The sequence below is a fragment of the Phacochoerus africanus genome, chromosome 2 (genome assembly GCF_016906955.1).
Source record: "Phacochoerus africanus isolate WHEZ1 chromosome 2, ROS_Pafr_v1, whole genome shotgun sequence".
NCBI lineage: Eukaryota > Metazoa > Chordata > Mammalia > Artiodactyla > Suidae > Phacochoerus > Phacochoerus africanus.
Genome location: NC_062545.1, coordinates 68,707,485 through 68,723,748, shown reverse-complemented (window position 1 = coordinate 68,723,748; position 16,264 = coordinate 68,707,485). Strand labels below are relative to the sequence as shown.

At 34.1% G+C, this 16,264-nt stretch overlaps 1 pseudogene; it reads right to left on the bottom strand.

Moving 5' to 3' along the window:
- Positions 1–399: 399 nt before the first annotated feature.
- Positions 400–909, bottom strand: LOC125121038 (translationally-controlled tumor protein-like; annotated as a pseudogene).
- Between the last annotated feature and the right edge of the window lie 15,355 nt (positions 910–16,264).

The window sequence follows — 16,264 nt, the reverse complement described above, 5'->3', positions numbered from 1 at the left end:
TTTTTTTATTTTATTGAGGCATAGTTGATTTACACTGTTATGTTAATTCCTGCTGTACCACAAAGTGACTCAGTTGTACATGCATATATACATATTGTTTTTCATATTGTTTTCCATTATGGTTTATTACAGGTTATTGAATATAGTTCCCTGTGCTAAACAGTAGGACCTAGTTATTTATTTATTTGTTGAGTTTAAATGCATTTTATTTTTAGACAACCTACATGACATGTCTTTTTTTTTTCTCAAAAACAATGCCTCTGCTCCAAAAAAAAAAAATCAAAATAATGAGCTCAAGATGCCATCAGTCCCATTTGTCTAAGTCCTGGTGTTTTGCAGATGAAAAGCAGCAGCCAGCCAGTTATGAGGACAGGTGATAGAGCCAAAGTAACAGCCAAACTTGCTAACATTTTTCCATTTCTAAGCCATCCTTAAAGAAAATCATATATGGAGTCACACCATCCTGACGGTACTCCAGCAGAGGAACCATGCCATCTGGATTCATGTTTTCACCAATAAAGAACTGATAGTTTTTGAAATTAGCAAGAATGTGCTTGATTTGTTCTGCAGCTCCTGTCATAAAAGGTTTTACTCTTGCTGGTCCCTGTTCTTCAAGTTTCCCTTTGATTAACTTCATGTAATCTTTGATGTACTTCCTTTGTGAAGCTGGTTTCCTGCAGGTGATGGTTCATAACAATATCGACACCAGTGATTACTGTGTTTCCGGTACCTTCGCCCTGAGGCCCTTCAGAGAGGCATTTCCACCAATGAGCGAGTCATCAATGTTACCTTCTGTCCTGCTGACCGTCTTCCCCTTCACCTCCAGACACAGCCTGTCAGCAATCTCCCGCATCTTGTAGATGTGGGAGAGCATCTCATCATGGCTGATGAGGTCCGGTAGATGATCATGACGGTGGCTGGAGGGAGATGACAGGCAGTGTTAGCTTAGCAGGAGCCGGGAGCTCAGCCAGTGTGGTGCAGCTGGAGAAGAGCTCAGAGGTAGGGAGGAGCGGGCAGAAAAGTCAAAGTATTTTTTATCCATTGATAAAAGTATTTTTTATCCATCCTGTGTATAATAGTTTGTCTCTGCTAATCCCAAACTCCCACCCCTTCCCTCCCCCACCCCTACTCCCCTTTGACAACCACTGTTTTCTGTATCATCGGTCTGTTTCCATTTTGTAAATATTGATTTGTCATATTCAGATTCCACATATAAGTGATATCATAGGGTGTTTGCCTTTCTCTTCCTGACTTCACTTAGTGTGATAATCTCGCCTATGTTACTGCAAATGGCATTGTTTCATTTTCTTAATGATTGAATAATATTCCTTTGTATGTATGTGTCATGTCATCTTTATCCATTCACCTGTAGATGGACATTTAGGTTGTTTCCATACCATGGCTGCTGTATATAGTGCTGCAACACTATATACCTCACCCTCACCCTCACCCTCACCCCATTTAAGGGACAAGCTCGCCCTCCTCCCCTCAGAAAGCCAGTAAGTGTACCTGTTACTTGTTTTGTCTTCCTCATGCTGTAGCAAGAGCCCCAATAAAGCCTTGCCTGAATTTCTCATCTGGCCTCTTACCAATTTCTATTGATTAAAAGGGCTTAGAATCTGGCTTAGTAACACAATCACCTCTACACATATATTAAAATATATACTCTTCCATCACTCTTATAGTTCCCTTATTTTTTCCCCCTTGCATCTTACCTTACCAAGTCTATATTCAATTTTTGAATTTACAGAAAATAACTTTTCATACTTGATGTTGGCTTGAAAGTCACATTGTATTCATGGTCATAAAACAATCCACAGCAGAGAAGAACAATTTAGAAAAAACATGAATGGTTTCTACTTTCTCAAAGATAATTGTTTAAGCAGAGAAGGTTTTATCTCTATTACAGATAGTTCAGTAATTGAAAGCTGTTTGTATTTCACACTAGAGAGGTCAGGTTCATGTTCACAGTTAACACCTCAGATTAAGAAATAGACTGCAGCTAAATAGAGAATTAACCTGGAAAATACAAATGTATTCAAAATCACACTTTGTGGTTTTTCTCTTAGGTGAAGTCTTAGCCCTTTAAAAAAAAATGACTACGATGTCTGCCTGAATACACACTCCCCCAAGCCAACCCTCTGCTGCTCTGCATTTTACACACACACAGACACACGCACATACACACACACACACACACACCCCACTGATTTCCCCAAGGCCTCTCTGATATAAAAGCAATTTTCTTTCTTTTCCCTCATGAAACTTGTATTTTCAAACTGCTGTGAAACCATGCATTTAGTATAGCTCTTCATTTCTTTTTCAATTACCTAAAAGAAATCTCCATCTTTTAAGTGCATTTAGGAATGTATCATCATAGTGCTAATAGAATAGCCATCTTGTATTGACACTACTTCTTCTATTTAGAGTTGTAATTGATGTCAATATATTTACATTGAAATTGATTCCAAATACTGGCAGTCCTATATGATTTTACTTATATTTACTTTGACTGTCATTTGTTTACACTCAGATCCCATCAGCAACTTTAATGTAGGCTTTACAAAGAATTTCTGAGGTGATAATACTTTGTCAAGAAATATGCTTTTTAATAATATTAATATGCTAACATTTAATGCAATTAATAATGTTTACTAGACAAGTTAGATTTGTTGTGTAAGAAAATACTCTGCATATTTTTAAAGTTTTGTAAAATGTTTTTTATGTTTTGTAAAAAAAATATTTCAGCCAAATACATTGAGCGTTTATATATTACAATATTTTCCTTAAATAATCACATGACTTTTCCACTCTGGTCCTGGATGATGATTCCAAACTGAGTATAATTAATTTAAAAACAAAGGATAGGAGTTCCTGCCATGGTACAGCAGAAAAGAATCCAACTAGGAACCATGAGGTTGCGGGTTCCATCCCTGGCCTTGCTCAGTGTGTTAAGGATCCAGTGTTGCCATGAGCTGTGGTGCAGGTTGCAAAAGCAGCTGGGACCCTGTGTTGCTATGGCTCTGGCATAGGCAGGCAACTGTAGCTCCTACTGGACCCCTAGCCTGGGAACCTCCATATGCTGCAGGTGTGGCTCTAAAAACAGACAAAAGACAAAAAAAAAAGTATAACTCTGTTCATACGATTGGAAATTGGACATTGACTGCAAATAACACCTTACTTGTAAAGAGTAATGCTAACATACTGTTGTTTAATTTATTATTTTTGTTTTTTAAAACCAAGTAGCTTGAAATCTGTCACATAAAGTGTACATTTGTTTTGTTTTGGCCGCATCCACGACATGTGAAAGTTCCAGGCCAGAGGTCAAATCTGCACCATGGCAGTGACCCAGGCAGCTTCAGTGACAATGCTGGATCTTTAATTTACTGTGCCACAGGAGAACTCCCTGCATTTTTTTTCTCATATGAAAAAGTCAGCAACTTTTTACTAAGATAATATCATAGCTAGTATACTATGTATTAACTACTCACTGTGTCAAATACATTATAATATATAATATAAATTAACTATTATAAAAATAATGCTTTATTTATCATTATATAGGTGAGTAAAATTAAACATGGGATGTTAAATAATTTGATTAAAATCAGACCACAGTGAAGCCAAGATTAGACCCAGGCTGCCACTATCTGCTCATAACTACTAAGTCTATAAAATATATCAAATCAGTTCCTCTTACAACACATATTTGAATGCTCTATTATACACCAAGATTTAAAACAAAATATCTAGATATATGCAGGCAAAAAAAACCTGGAATAGTATGTGCTATACTAAAAAAATGTTAAAATATTAATAGCATTAGTGTGTGGGATACAAAATTTTGAAGGATTGATTTTCTCAATTTTGATGTATAAAAATGTGGCTGAAGATCACCTCTATACAAATCATCTGAGGTGCTTTTTTTTCCTTTTAATGCAGATTCCTGACATATTTAATATCAATTAATCCAGAAATCTGAAGTAATTGATCCAGAATATACAGCTTAATAATTTTCCTAGGTAATTTTCATACAGACAAATGTTCGAAAAACTGTTCTTTTTTATTTTTATTTTTATTTTGTTCTCTTTTTTAAATGGACGTATTCTTCAATACTCTATAAAGGCTGTATCTATTTCAATCCGAGAAAAAAATACAAATTTTTTTAAATTCTACATGTCCCAGCATGTTATTTTACCTTCCTTAATATTCATTTCTCCATTACATTTTTTTAAATTAAATGACTGTATAAATAACCCTTTTTCTCTTCTATGTTCTTTCAACTTTACTTTTATTTGCACGTAAATAAAAAAGTTGAAATCTAATCATTTCAGTTTTTGTTATGACTCTCCTTGCTCTGTATTCCTGATTTCTTACCTCTAGGTTTTTGAGATGAATATGGATATGTTGGGTAGTAAAAAAAAAAAAAAAATCATGAGCTCATATTCAAATGTGTCAAAACACAGCTCCAGGGAGATTCTAAGCATTTAACTCTGTTAGTAATGGACGTCAAAGGGATAACTTTGGAAGCTATCAAATTGTGGGATTCAGAGTCATGCTCAAACTTATCTTAATCATCATCTGAGTTATCTGGTAGGAGGCAATCCTTCAGGAGAAACACTCAATGTCATTAAACCTTAGGTATAATTTCAAGCCCATAATCAAATGAATGAGGGTGGAAATAAATAACTCCTCCTTTCATTTATTACTTCTCATTTTTTTCAATATTTTGTGACATTTCTCCTTCAAATCTATCTAATACACTTGGTACAAAAGTATTTCCCTGAGTATAAATCTCATTATTCATTCTACATGGCAAACCTAGCAAAGCGACCTAATTTAGTTGAAAGAGTCCAGGAAGGACCTCTGGAGGAAGGGTAAAAGACGAAACATGACTTACTCCATATGAGATCATTAGCATGTGGAATCTTATTTTTTAAAAAAGACACAATAGAACTTATTCACAAAACAGAAACAAAGATTTTGGAACCAAACTTATGGTTATCAAAGAGGAAACACTGCGTTAAGGGATTAACATATACACACTACCAACTATAAAATAGATAAGTAACAGGGATTTCCTGTAGAGCACAGGGAAATCTACTCAATACTCTGTAATACCTTATATGGGAAAAGAATCTAAAAAGAATGAATATATATATGTGAATATATATGTGTGTGCATATACATGTATGTATAACTGATTCATTTGCTGTATACTTGAAACTAACACAACATCATATGTCAGCTATACTCCAATAACTTTTAAATGCAAAAAAATACAGAACATGAAAAATGAGGAAGAAAAAAAGACTTTTAAGGAAACTGAAGGAAAATATTGTATAGCCTATTCTGAAATATGTTCAGACAGCAGGGAGTTCAGCCTGCCACGGGATGGTTCAGAGGATAGAATTTAGACGCTAGTGAGAGACAAAGACAGAGAGTTAAATAAAGGAAATGTATGGACCTATAGGTGATTTTTAACCAGTTTGTCAGATGGAATTAGCAAAAAGTTTTAAAGTGGGGAGCTGGAATGTACAAATTGGCACTTAGAAATAAAGGCCACTCTGGTTCAGTGATGCCTTAGTCCATTCAGGATGCTATAACAGAGTACCACACACTGGGTGACTTGTGAACAAAAGAAATTTATTTCTCTCAGTTCTGAATGCTGGCAAGTCCATAATAAAGGTGCGGGCAGATTCAGTGTTTGGTGAAGACTCGCTCCCTAGTTCAGAGACGGGCTCTTCTAGCTACAAGCTCTAACTTCACATGGTAGAAGCTGTAAAGGAATTCTAGAGCACTAGCCTTTCTCATGAGGGCTGAAAACAATCTTATCACTTTCCAAAGGCCTTAAGGTGAAATACCTTTAAGTGGGGGATTACATTTTAACATAGGAATTTGCGGACGGACATCAACATTCAGTCTACAGCAAATAGAGGAATTTTTGGACCCAGAATCAGAGGTGATATTCTCCTCTTCCAGGACATATATTATTTCTTCACTTTATGAATAAGGCATTGTGTAAAAAAAAATCTCAAAATTCCCTGAGATACTTATCACTCGTACTATTATTTTTGAATAATATTTTATTGTGATATAATTTAGATGCTGTGTAATATATAGATTTTGACAGCTTTCTTGACGCATAGTTGACACTCAATAAACTGCACAGGCTTAAAGGGCACAATTTATCAAGATTTGACATACATAAACACTTGTGAAACATCAACACGAACAAAATAGCAAACATATCTATTATCTCCAGAATGATGTAGTGGGAAAATAGCACAGACATCCTGTTCCTGTTCCTGGTTTTAGGGAGAAAACATTCAGTCCTTCACAATTAAATATGATATTAGCTGTAGGTTTTTTGTAAACAGCTGTTACCAAGTTAAACCACAGTCTAAGATTCATTTTCCCCCACTGCTGAACAGCAACTTTATCACTACTGTAATCAACAGACCAACACATTTTTTTTCCTGTAAACAAAATTACATAAAGAAATATTTATATGGAATAGTACTATTTTATCTTTTGGGGGCTACATATGGTCTCTGTCACATACGTTCTATTTTATTTGTGTATGCGTGTGTGAGAGGTTTTTGTTTGTTGATCTCTTTAATATCTAAAATCAATTTAGCTCAAAATTTCTGTCAAAATAGACCACAGGTCTGCTATGGTTCACAGGTGAGAGTTGCTGAATATAGTTCTAACCAAACACCTGAAGTATGATTTTCTTGCTTCAGCTGTTGGAAGCAGGTATTATTTCCTGCCCTGTGTGAACGCTACATAATTTCTTCTAATTCTCTTGGGTGATTCTTTCTCTACCTTTGGTTAGTTTCCTCATATACATTTGTTCATTTAGTACTCAGCTAATTGAAAAGTACACTTTATACATCCCTTGATTCCTTTCAATGTGCAGTTTTCTCCTTCCTAGAACTCTGTCCTGTGAACTCCACCTGCCTTGGCTTTCAGATCTATCCCTTCAGTTCTGGGAGGCTAATGGGCCCTATTCAGTTTCATTCACTGGACCACAACCTATAAACTTTCTCTAGGCAATAACCTAGGGGAACAATAGAATTCACTTTATTTTCAGCACTCAGGTTTCTGTATTTAAAGATCTTGAGCGTCATTATTTTATATATTTTGTCTATTATTTTAATGTGGGAGGAAAAATCTCATCCATTTTATTTCATTTTTCGAGAAGTGTAATATGCATATATAGATGTAGATATAGAATTTAATGAATACTAAATATATATGTATTGTATATATACATAGAGAGAGAGAGAGAGAGAGAGAGATACCCATGTAACTAAACTAAATCAAAATATAGAGCATTTAATATTTATATTATGGAGAAAATTTCTTTGTGATTCCTTCTAGGTAACCACCTCTATGAGAAGGAAGTGTTTACAAAAATTATTTAGACTCATTCTGCATGAAATTTTGTCTATTTTACAAAATTATTAATTTACTTAATTATATATTTATTCAATATAGACTCATGGATACTTATTTTATATTCTGCATTATAATTCAATTCTATTTTATTTACTCTATTCGATTTGTTCCAGCTTTGAGCTTTGCCATCCTTTGGGAGCTCTTTTAGCTTGCTCTTGTGTCCTTTTAACATACTCAGATCATTGCTTTTTTGTCGTTGTTGTTACCATTGTTTTTCTATTTTTGTCCCTGTTGTCACAAGTCTTTACTTTCAGGCCCTCCAATATGCTCCAGGTTTATCTTATATATTCTCTGATCCAGTCCTAGAATCAGCCATTTCACTAAGAATCCCTGGTCTATTTGCTGGGATAATGACATTAAAACCAAGATCTAGTCTCTGATGAACTGCTCATTATTATCAGCATGCCACATTTTCTGAATCTCTCAGTTGGCAGATCATGGAAAAATGTGTGTGTATCCTAACCTGTGTAAATAACATGTATATCCATAAATGGGCCTTTGCTGATCCTTCTTTACACATGAGCTAAACATATTAAGCTAAACATAAAATGATATTGATGTCTCCAATTCTAGTCCATCACCACATAGATCCTTCTAGCCCTCCATTCCAACAATAGTCATTCTGATTCACACCATCCAACATCCACTTACTTATTTACACGTATATTGTCTCCAGAACTATTAACTAGTACCCCAGTGATACTGCCAATGAAAGAGAGAATTCACAACTTTGCCAACTGGAACACTATGCTTATGTATAATTCCTTTTGCATTAATCTTACAGAATCCAATTATTTCTGAAGTTACATTAATGAGCACATTTTTATCACACCCCACTGAAGTGATTTCACACATTTATAACAGAATTAGATTCTTTTGTCACAGTCTGTATTGCATCTTGAGATCCCCAATCTACTAAATGATTTATTTTAAAGGCTGCATACATTAAATTCCACTCTTTGTACTATAAAGTTCTGTGAGTTTTGACAAGTATATAGTTCTGATACATATACTGTATCCTACAGATTAATTTCACCACCCTAAAAAATCCCCTGTGTTTCACTTATTCAATTCTTCCTGTCCCCAAGTCCCCAGCAACCGCTGATCTGTTTATTTTCTCTAAATTTTCGTCTTTTCCAAAATTCCATACAGCATAAATAATATACAATATTATACAATATGTAGCTTTTAAGACTGGCTCCTTTCATGTAGCAGTATGCATTTGAGATAACTTTCACATTTTTATGTCACTGGATATCTCATTCCTTTTTATTACTGAATCATATTAAATGAATGTATCATGGATTGTCTATACATTCACCTGTTGAAGGACATCTTGGCTGCTTCTAGTTTTCTGGTGATTATAAACAAAGCTACTGTAAATATTTCTGTTCAGGTTTTTGTGCAGACATAAGTTTTGAAATCAGTAGGATAAATACATAGGAATGTGATTGTTGGATCATATGGTAAGACTGTGATGACCTTTGCAAGAAACTTCGGATCTCTTCCACAGTGAGTGCTTTCTTGATTGCTATTGAATTATAAATAAATAAGAACCATTCAGTAAATATTGTTTTGTACCTTGTTTCTTTTTTATGCTTTTGAGTTTCAGCCATGTTTTTGCACATATCATCTATTAGGGGTTTTTTTGTGTGTTTTGTTTGTGCATTTTTTTTTTTTCGTCTTTGTTGTTGTTGTTGTTGTTGCTATTTCTTGGGCCGCTCCCGCGGCATATGGAGGTTCCCAGGCTAGGGGCTGAATCGGAGCTGTAGCCACCGGCCTACGCCAGAGCCACAGCAACGTGGGATCCGAGCTGCGTCTGCAACCCACACCCCAGCTCATGGCAACGCCGGCTCATCAACCCACTGAGCAAGGGCAGGGACCGAACCCGCAACCTCATGGTTCCTAGTCGGATTCGTTAACCACTGCGCCACGACGGGAACTCCTGTCTGTGCCTTTTATACTTTGAAACATTCCGCTGTATAAATATACGTCTTTTTTATCCTTTCTCTTATTAATAGATATTTGAGTTCTTTCTAGTTTTAGACTATTCTGAATAAAACTGCTACAAATATTCTTATCCAAGTATTTAGTTGAACATACTTTTTATGTGAAGTGTAAAAAACTGTATAATAGTCAAAATTACTGGATTGTGTGTGTTTAAATGTTTAAGAAATTTCCAAATACTTTACTAACGTAGTAACCTCATTCTCTTATAGTTCTACCAACAGCAACAACAAAAATTTGAATTTCAGTTGCTCCAACACTGACAATTTGGTTTTGTCAGTATTTTAATTTTCGTTTTGTTTTGTTTTGTTTTGTTTGTCTTTTTAGGGCCACACCCATGGCATATGGAGGTTCCCAGGCTAGGGGTCGAATTGGAGCTACAGCTGCTGGCCTACACCACAGCCACAGCAACACCAGAACCAAGTCGCGTCTGTAACCTTCACCACAGCTCATAGCAACACTGGATCCTTAACCCACTGAACAAGGCCAGGGGTCGAACCTGTGTCCTCGTGGATGCCAGTCAGATTCATTTCCACTGAGCCATGATGTGAACTATAGGATTTTAATTTTTAATTGTAGCTGTTCTTGTGGGTGTAATATAGTCAATTTTTTTAGAGACAATTTTTTTTTTCTTTTGTCTTTTTAGGGCCACACCCATGGCATAGGGAGGTTCCCAGGCTAGGGGGTTGAATTGGAGCTACAGCTGCTGGCCTACACCACAGCCACAGCAACTCCAGATCTGAGCCACGTCTGTGACCTACACCATAGCTCACAGCAACACAGGATCCTTAACCCACTGAGAGAGGCCAGGGATTGAACCGCAACCTCATGGTTCCTAGTCAGATTCATTTCCACTGCAACATGATGGGAATTCCTACAGTCAATTTTTAATTTCTGGAGGAAATTGGACACTTTTCATCTGTTCCTTAATCATTTTTATATTTTTATTTGTGAAGTATTTATTTAATAGCTTTACTTATTTTTTACTTAGCTACTTTTTAATATTGAGTTTTGGAGTCCTTTATATATTCTGCACATAAGAACTTGAACGAGGTATAATTATTTTGCATATATCACACATATTCTGAGTCTGGTTTCCTCATTTTTCAGTCGTGTCTTTTAATAAACTGGAAACTTTAATTTGGAAAAAGTAGTATTAATTCAAATTCTCTTTTACATTTAGTTAGTATTATTATTTCTCTCAAATACCATCTGTATAATTTCCTAGAAACTTCATAGTTTTAGATTTAATGGCTTAGGTCTGTGATAAATCTGTAGTTATTGTTTATGTAGTGAGTTAAGTGTTGATCAGTTTTTAATATGGCTTTCTAGTGATTTTGACATCATTTTTTAAAAAGAAATTCTTTCCATTCATCAAATTAATGCTGCAAATTGGTCAAAAATCAATTTTAGATTTACTTCAGGACTCTTAATTCCATCTAATTGATCCATGTGTATATCCTTATGCCAATACCACATTCTCTTGATTACTACAGTTTTATATTGCATCTTAAAGTTCTCTGATTTTGACAAAAAATAGTTCATAACATTCTGATATTACTTTCATTCTGTAAAAATTGCAGTGTTATGTTTCAATCATGATATTGTTGATCTGTATTTTCTTTCTGTTTCCTTGCTTGATTTTAATTTTTTTGTTTGTTTTCAGTTTTTCCAAAGAACCAGCTCTTGGCTTTAAATATATTTGTAATGATTGTTCGTTTTTACTGTCATTGTTTCCAGTGTTATCTCTATTATTTTTAATTTATTTTGGATATTATTTGCTCTTATTCTCTAGCCTCTTAACATGAACTGTTAAATAATGTTTTGATGTTTTTCTTTTCTCACATAGGCAACTAAATTTATAGCCTTGCATATAAAGATCTTTGTAGCTTTGTCCCACAAGCTTTGATGTTTTGTTTTCATTTTCTTTTAATATAAAATCTATTCTAATTTCTTTTGTGGTTCCTTCTTTAACTAATGGATTATTTAAATGCATTACTTATAATTATTTTCAGATTTTCTGGATATTTTGTCATTGATTTTGAATTGATCCTCTTGATTTCTAATTTAATACACATAATCGAGATTACAAACCTTTCATTTTATCAAGTTTTTTAAAGACTAATCATACAGTCTTTTTTTTTTTTCCTGTTTGGCCACCCTGCCGCATACGGAGTTCCTGGTCCAGGGATCAGATGTGAGCCACAGTTGCAACCTATGCTGTAGCTTCAGCAATGCAGAATCCTAAACCCACTGTGCCCCACCAGGTATTGAACCTGAGTCCCAGCACTGCAGAGATACCTCTCAATCCCATTTTGCCACAGCAGGCCTCCCAATCTATTTCAGTGAATGTTCTATACACACATTTAAAAGAATGTGAATTTTGCAACTTTTGCATGTAGCATTCACTAAGACCTTGACACTGTTAACATTATTTATGTCTTTACTGATTTGACTATTTTCCTTTTCAATTACAGAAAGGGACATTAAAATAAAGATTTTTAACTATGATTTTTTTAAGTTTGATTATTTTCAACTGTGATCATGGGCTGAATTTATCTATTTCCCCCCTTAATTCTAAGAATCCTTTGCTCTGTTATTGAATGTATACACATTTAATATTATTATTTATATCTTCCTATTACATGTATCTTTTTAAAATTATGATAGTCATCTTTTTCTTTAGTAGTACTCCTTGCTTGAATTATATTCTCTGATGATAACATAGTCTTACAATTTTTAAAATTATATATGGCATATAATAAATATTTATATATTTGTTATGTCTATATTATATATATAGTATAAATATATATATATAGATGATGTAAATTATGTACTTTATCTTTTACTTTCACCTGGCCTTTATATTTATGTTGTATCACTTATAAAAAAAAATCCTCGGGCTTTGCTTTTATACATTATGATAATCTCTGCTATAAAATGGAGGGCTTGGCCATATCAGTATAACCAAACACATGCCTTGAAAATTCCTGAGCTCTAGAAGCCATGCATAGTTTCTAAACACAGTTGTTTCACAAAAGTCTAAAAAATTACTTAGTAATAGAAAATATCTCCATTCAAATGTAATGTGAGGTTTATCTTTTAGAATCAGACTAGAGAGAATGAATTTGACCTTCAGCCAATTTCTTGGTGCTGATATTCAGAAACAACTTCTTTCCACATAGAGATGCACTTTCTTGCTAATGTCCTATCATAACTGATCCTTTGGAACCTTTACAGAAATACAAGATGGATTACAAAATCATCTTTATCCAGTGAGAAAGTCTATTCTCTTGTATAATTTTCAATATTAAATAAACCAAAAAGCATTTTTCATTTTACATGAATTACAAATGTGCTAAGAGTTAAATCTTAATAACATATAAGTGATTTAAAGCAATTATAAAGCAAAATATTTTGTGGAATGAGAACAAGGTGACAATTGCTTTTACACATTTTACATTGTTGGCACATGGTACCCATAGCATTTAATATTAGAATTTTTTTTTTTGTCTTTTTGTCATTTCTTGGGCCACTCCTGAGGCATATGGAGGTTCCCAGGCTAGGGGTCGAATCAGAGCTGTAACCGCCAGCCACAGCCACAGCAACGTGGGATCCAAGCTGCGTCTGCGACCTACACCACAACTCACGGCAACGCCGGATCCTTAACCCACTGATGAAGGCCAGGGATCGAACCCGCAACCTCATGGTTCCTAGTCGGATTCGTTAACCACTGAGCCAGACGGGAACTCCTAATATTAGAATTTTATCAGTAGTTTAAACTGGTTTTTTTTCTGATAAATTTGTCATTGATTAGGCAACTGATTTCATTAATGCCTTAATAGTAGTACAATGTGAACATGTTTATCTTTTTATTTTATTCCTGTAAGCAATACAAAAATAAGTAATTCCTCTTTAATTATAGTGTCCTTTCTGTCTTTAAATGAAAAATTAATCATAATCCATATTCTAAAAAATGAATTATTTTGGATTTTGTTATGACAATTTTTATAGGTTGGTTTACCTGCTCTCTTGCTTTGTCATACTGAAAATTAACCTAAAATATTTGATGGCTTCATTATATTTTACAAAATATTATTTTTCAGTGGGCTATAAACTAGTTATAGGAACTTAAAAATTGTCAATCCAATGAAATCCACTTCTCAAATATTCATAGGTATGACTATTCTTTGTACTTTTTATTATGACTGCCTAAGCAGAGTTTTCTACTTGGAGATTCACTCTTACCTACATATGTATTTTCTTTCTGTATTTTTCCTGTTCATTTTATTCACCATTATGATGCTGTTCTACATTGTAATGTTTTATGACTACACTTATCACCATATTTATATTTCATTAAACTACTTTTGAGTCATTTGCCCACTTCTATAAAAGAAAATTAAAATTCAATGCAACAATGACAAATATTATGCATTTAAAACAGTTTGAAATTATAACAAGACAGACTGTAAATTCTTTCCTGAATATAGCTCTGTGGCAAATACACAAACTTTTAAAATTTTGTTGTTAATTACAGTAAAAATTTAAGATAAAAATAATTAAATTATATCTTATTATGACATTAATGTAAACTATTTTTATTGTCTTTTCTAGGAAGCAGCCAAACTACTGAGATATACAAAGGATTGAATTTTAATAAGTGTTTATATAGGATTCATTTCAGAGTAATGGCTCTCAAATTTTTCATTGATTAACACCTGAAAGTACTGCCATGTGTAAAGTTACCCTATGAATATTTTTCTCAGCTGCTATAGAAGATAATTTATTTATAAATTTGTATAGCATTACCATCATGTTCTTCCTTCAGCCCCAGTTATATCATGGATTTAGGTAGTCATTATGGTTTAAAGAGTTATTTTGAATGCTAAGGTTCAAATTTTTTATTGGTCTAATGTTTTTCATAGTATTCTTTTTTTTTTCTTTGAACTTCCTGGGCCAGGGACCTGCACCACAGCAGTAAGCCAAGCAGCTGCAGTGACAATGCTGGGTCCTTAACCTACTTCACCACAAGGGAATTCTTTCATGGTATTCTTTTGAGATAATATGAATTCTTTTGAATTTTTCTTTGAAAAAGAGAAAGCTGAAAACACAGGTAAAACCCTCCCTCAAAAATATCTGCAAGCCTTGTGCTTTTTAAGTGATATAAACACTTTTAATCTACCTAAATTAATAAATTGCAGATGAGAAAACAGAGGTTAAATAACTTGCTCAACTAGAGTTCCCGTCTGTGGCTCAGTGGTAAGGAACCCAACTAGTATCCATGAGGACACAGGTGCGATCCCTGGCATCGCTCAGTGAGTTAAGGATCCCACATTGCTTTGGCTGTGGTATAGGCCGGAAGCTGCAGCTCTGATGACCCCTACCCTGGGAACTTCCATATGCCAAAGGTGTGGCCATAAAAAAAAAAAAGGAAAACAAAACAAAAAAATAACTTGCTCAAATTTATACAACTGAGTTGGACCTCAAATCATAAATATTAGATTTTGAAGCCCATTCTCAAACTGAATTATGTTAATTTTCAAAGGATAAAAAAGAAATGATTTTATGTACTGACTAAATGTATTGTGTGTCAAAAGGAAGTTCTTGGATCACCTGTATTGGACTCATTTGAAGTACTTAAAAAATAAAAGACATGCCAATTGATTTAAACAGTACTTCTTATTGAGCCCAAGTATTAAATCATTCTCCACCACAGCCATATTCAACCGTTAATATATTGGAGCTTAAGTTAAAGGCTGTCTTTTATTTGTTCTTTAACCAGTTATCAGAGAATTTTCTCATGCTCACAAAATAAAATATTTTGGCTTTATAGGCAATAAATTTCAGTTATTGTGCTCTTTAGAAATATAGAATTCAAAATTATTTGTGGAGTTATCATATAAACTCTGGGGTTTATATGTGTTTATATGTGTTCATTCATATGTGCTTCATGATTTATTCACACATATTTACAAATAAATCACTGACCAAACCCAGTTTCGATAGATTTCAATATTAATTTTATTTTCATAATTTGTTCATTTACTCAGAAATATTGAATTTTAGAAATTCATTGCAATGGACTTCTAGGGATCGAAGCTTACTATTGTGTTTACTAAATATAAAACTCAATTTTTCTTTATATTCTATTATGGAGTCACTTATTTTCAAGATGAACAATAATAATATTCTTCACCAATTATTGACACATTGATATTAACTATTCTCAAAAGCAAATTCATGGTTCATAGAGAATTTGGGCCATCTTATTAGAACTCAAAGTATTGTTTGCTGATTGCATTTGATCTGGCATCTACATATGGGAATGGCAAATATGAAGAGTTTTAAGGGAAGTTCCCCATAGATGAAGCTTAATTTTCTGCTTATACTTCTTTTAAATTGTTAAATCATTTAAGATTACTTGACAGGCCAGGTAAGCTATATCTAATGACTGCTTCCTGATTTAATCACTCAATTAAGTTAAAACAACTGAGAAATTCTATATATGTAAGCATGACAAAAGCCACTGAAAAGCTTAAGAACTGGGGACTTGTAAATAAAAACATATTCTGACAGGGAAACTAGACTGGGACTGGGACTAAAAAGATGTGAAAATTGTTTTCCCTCATAGGGGAAAGGAAGTGTAAGTTAAAGGAGTCTAGTCAACCTGAAGGATAGAAAAAGGAAATTCCCAAAGTATCACGTGTGTGCCTCCAGCACTCTCCCAGGAGGTGAGGTGGTCTATTAACAGACTCTTTCCCTTCTCAGACAGGCAGACGTAGGGGGA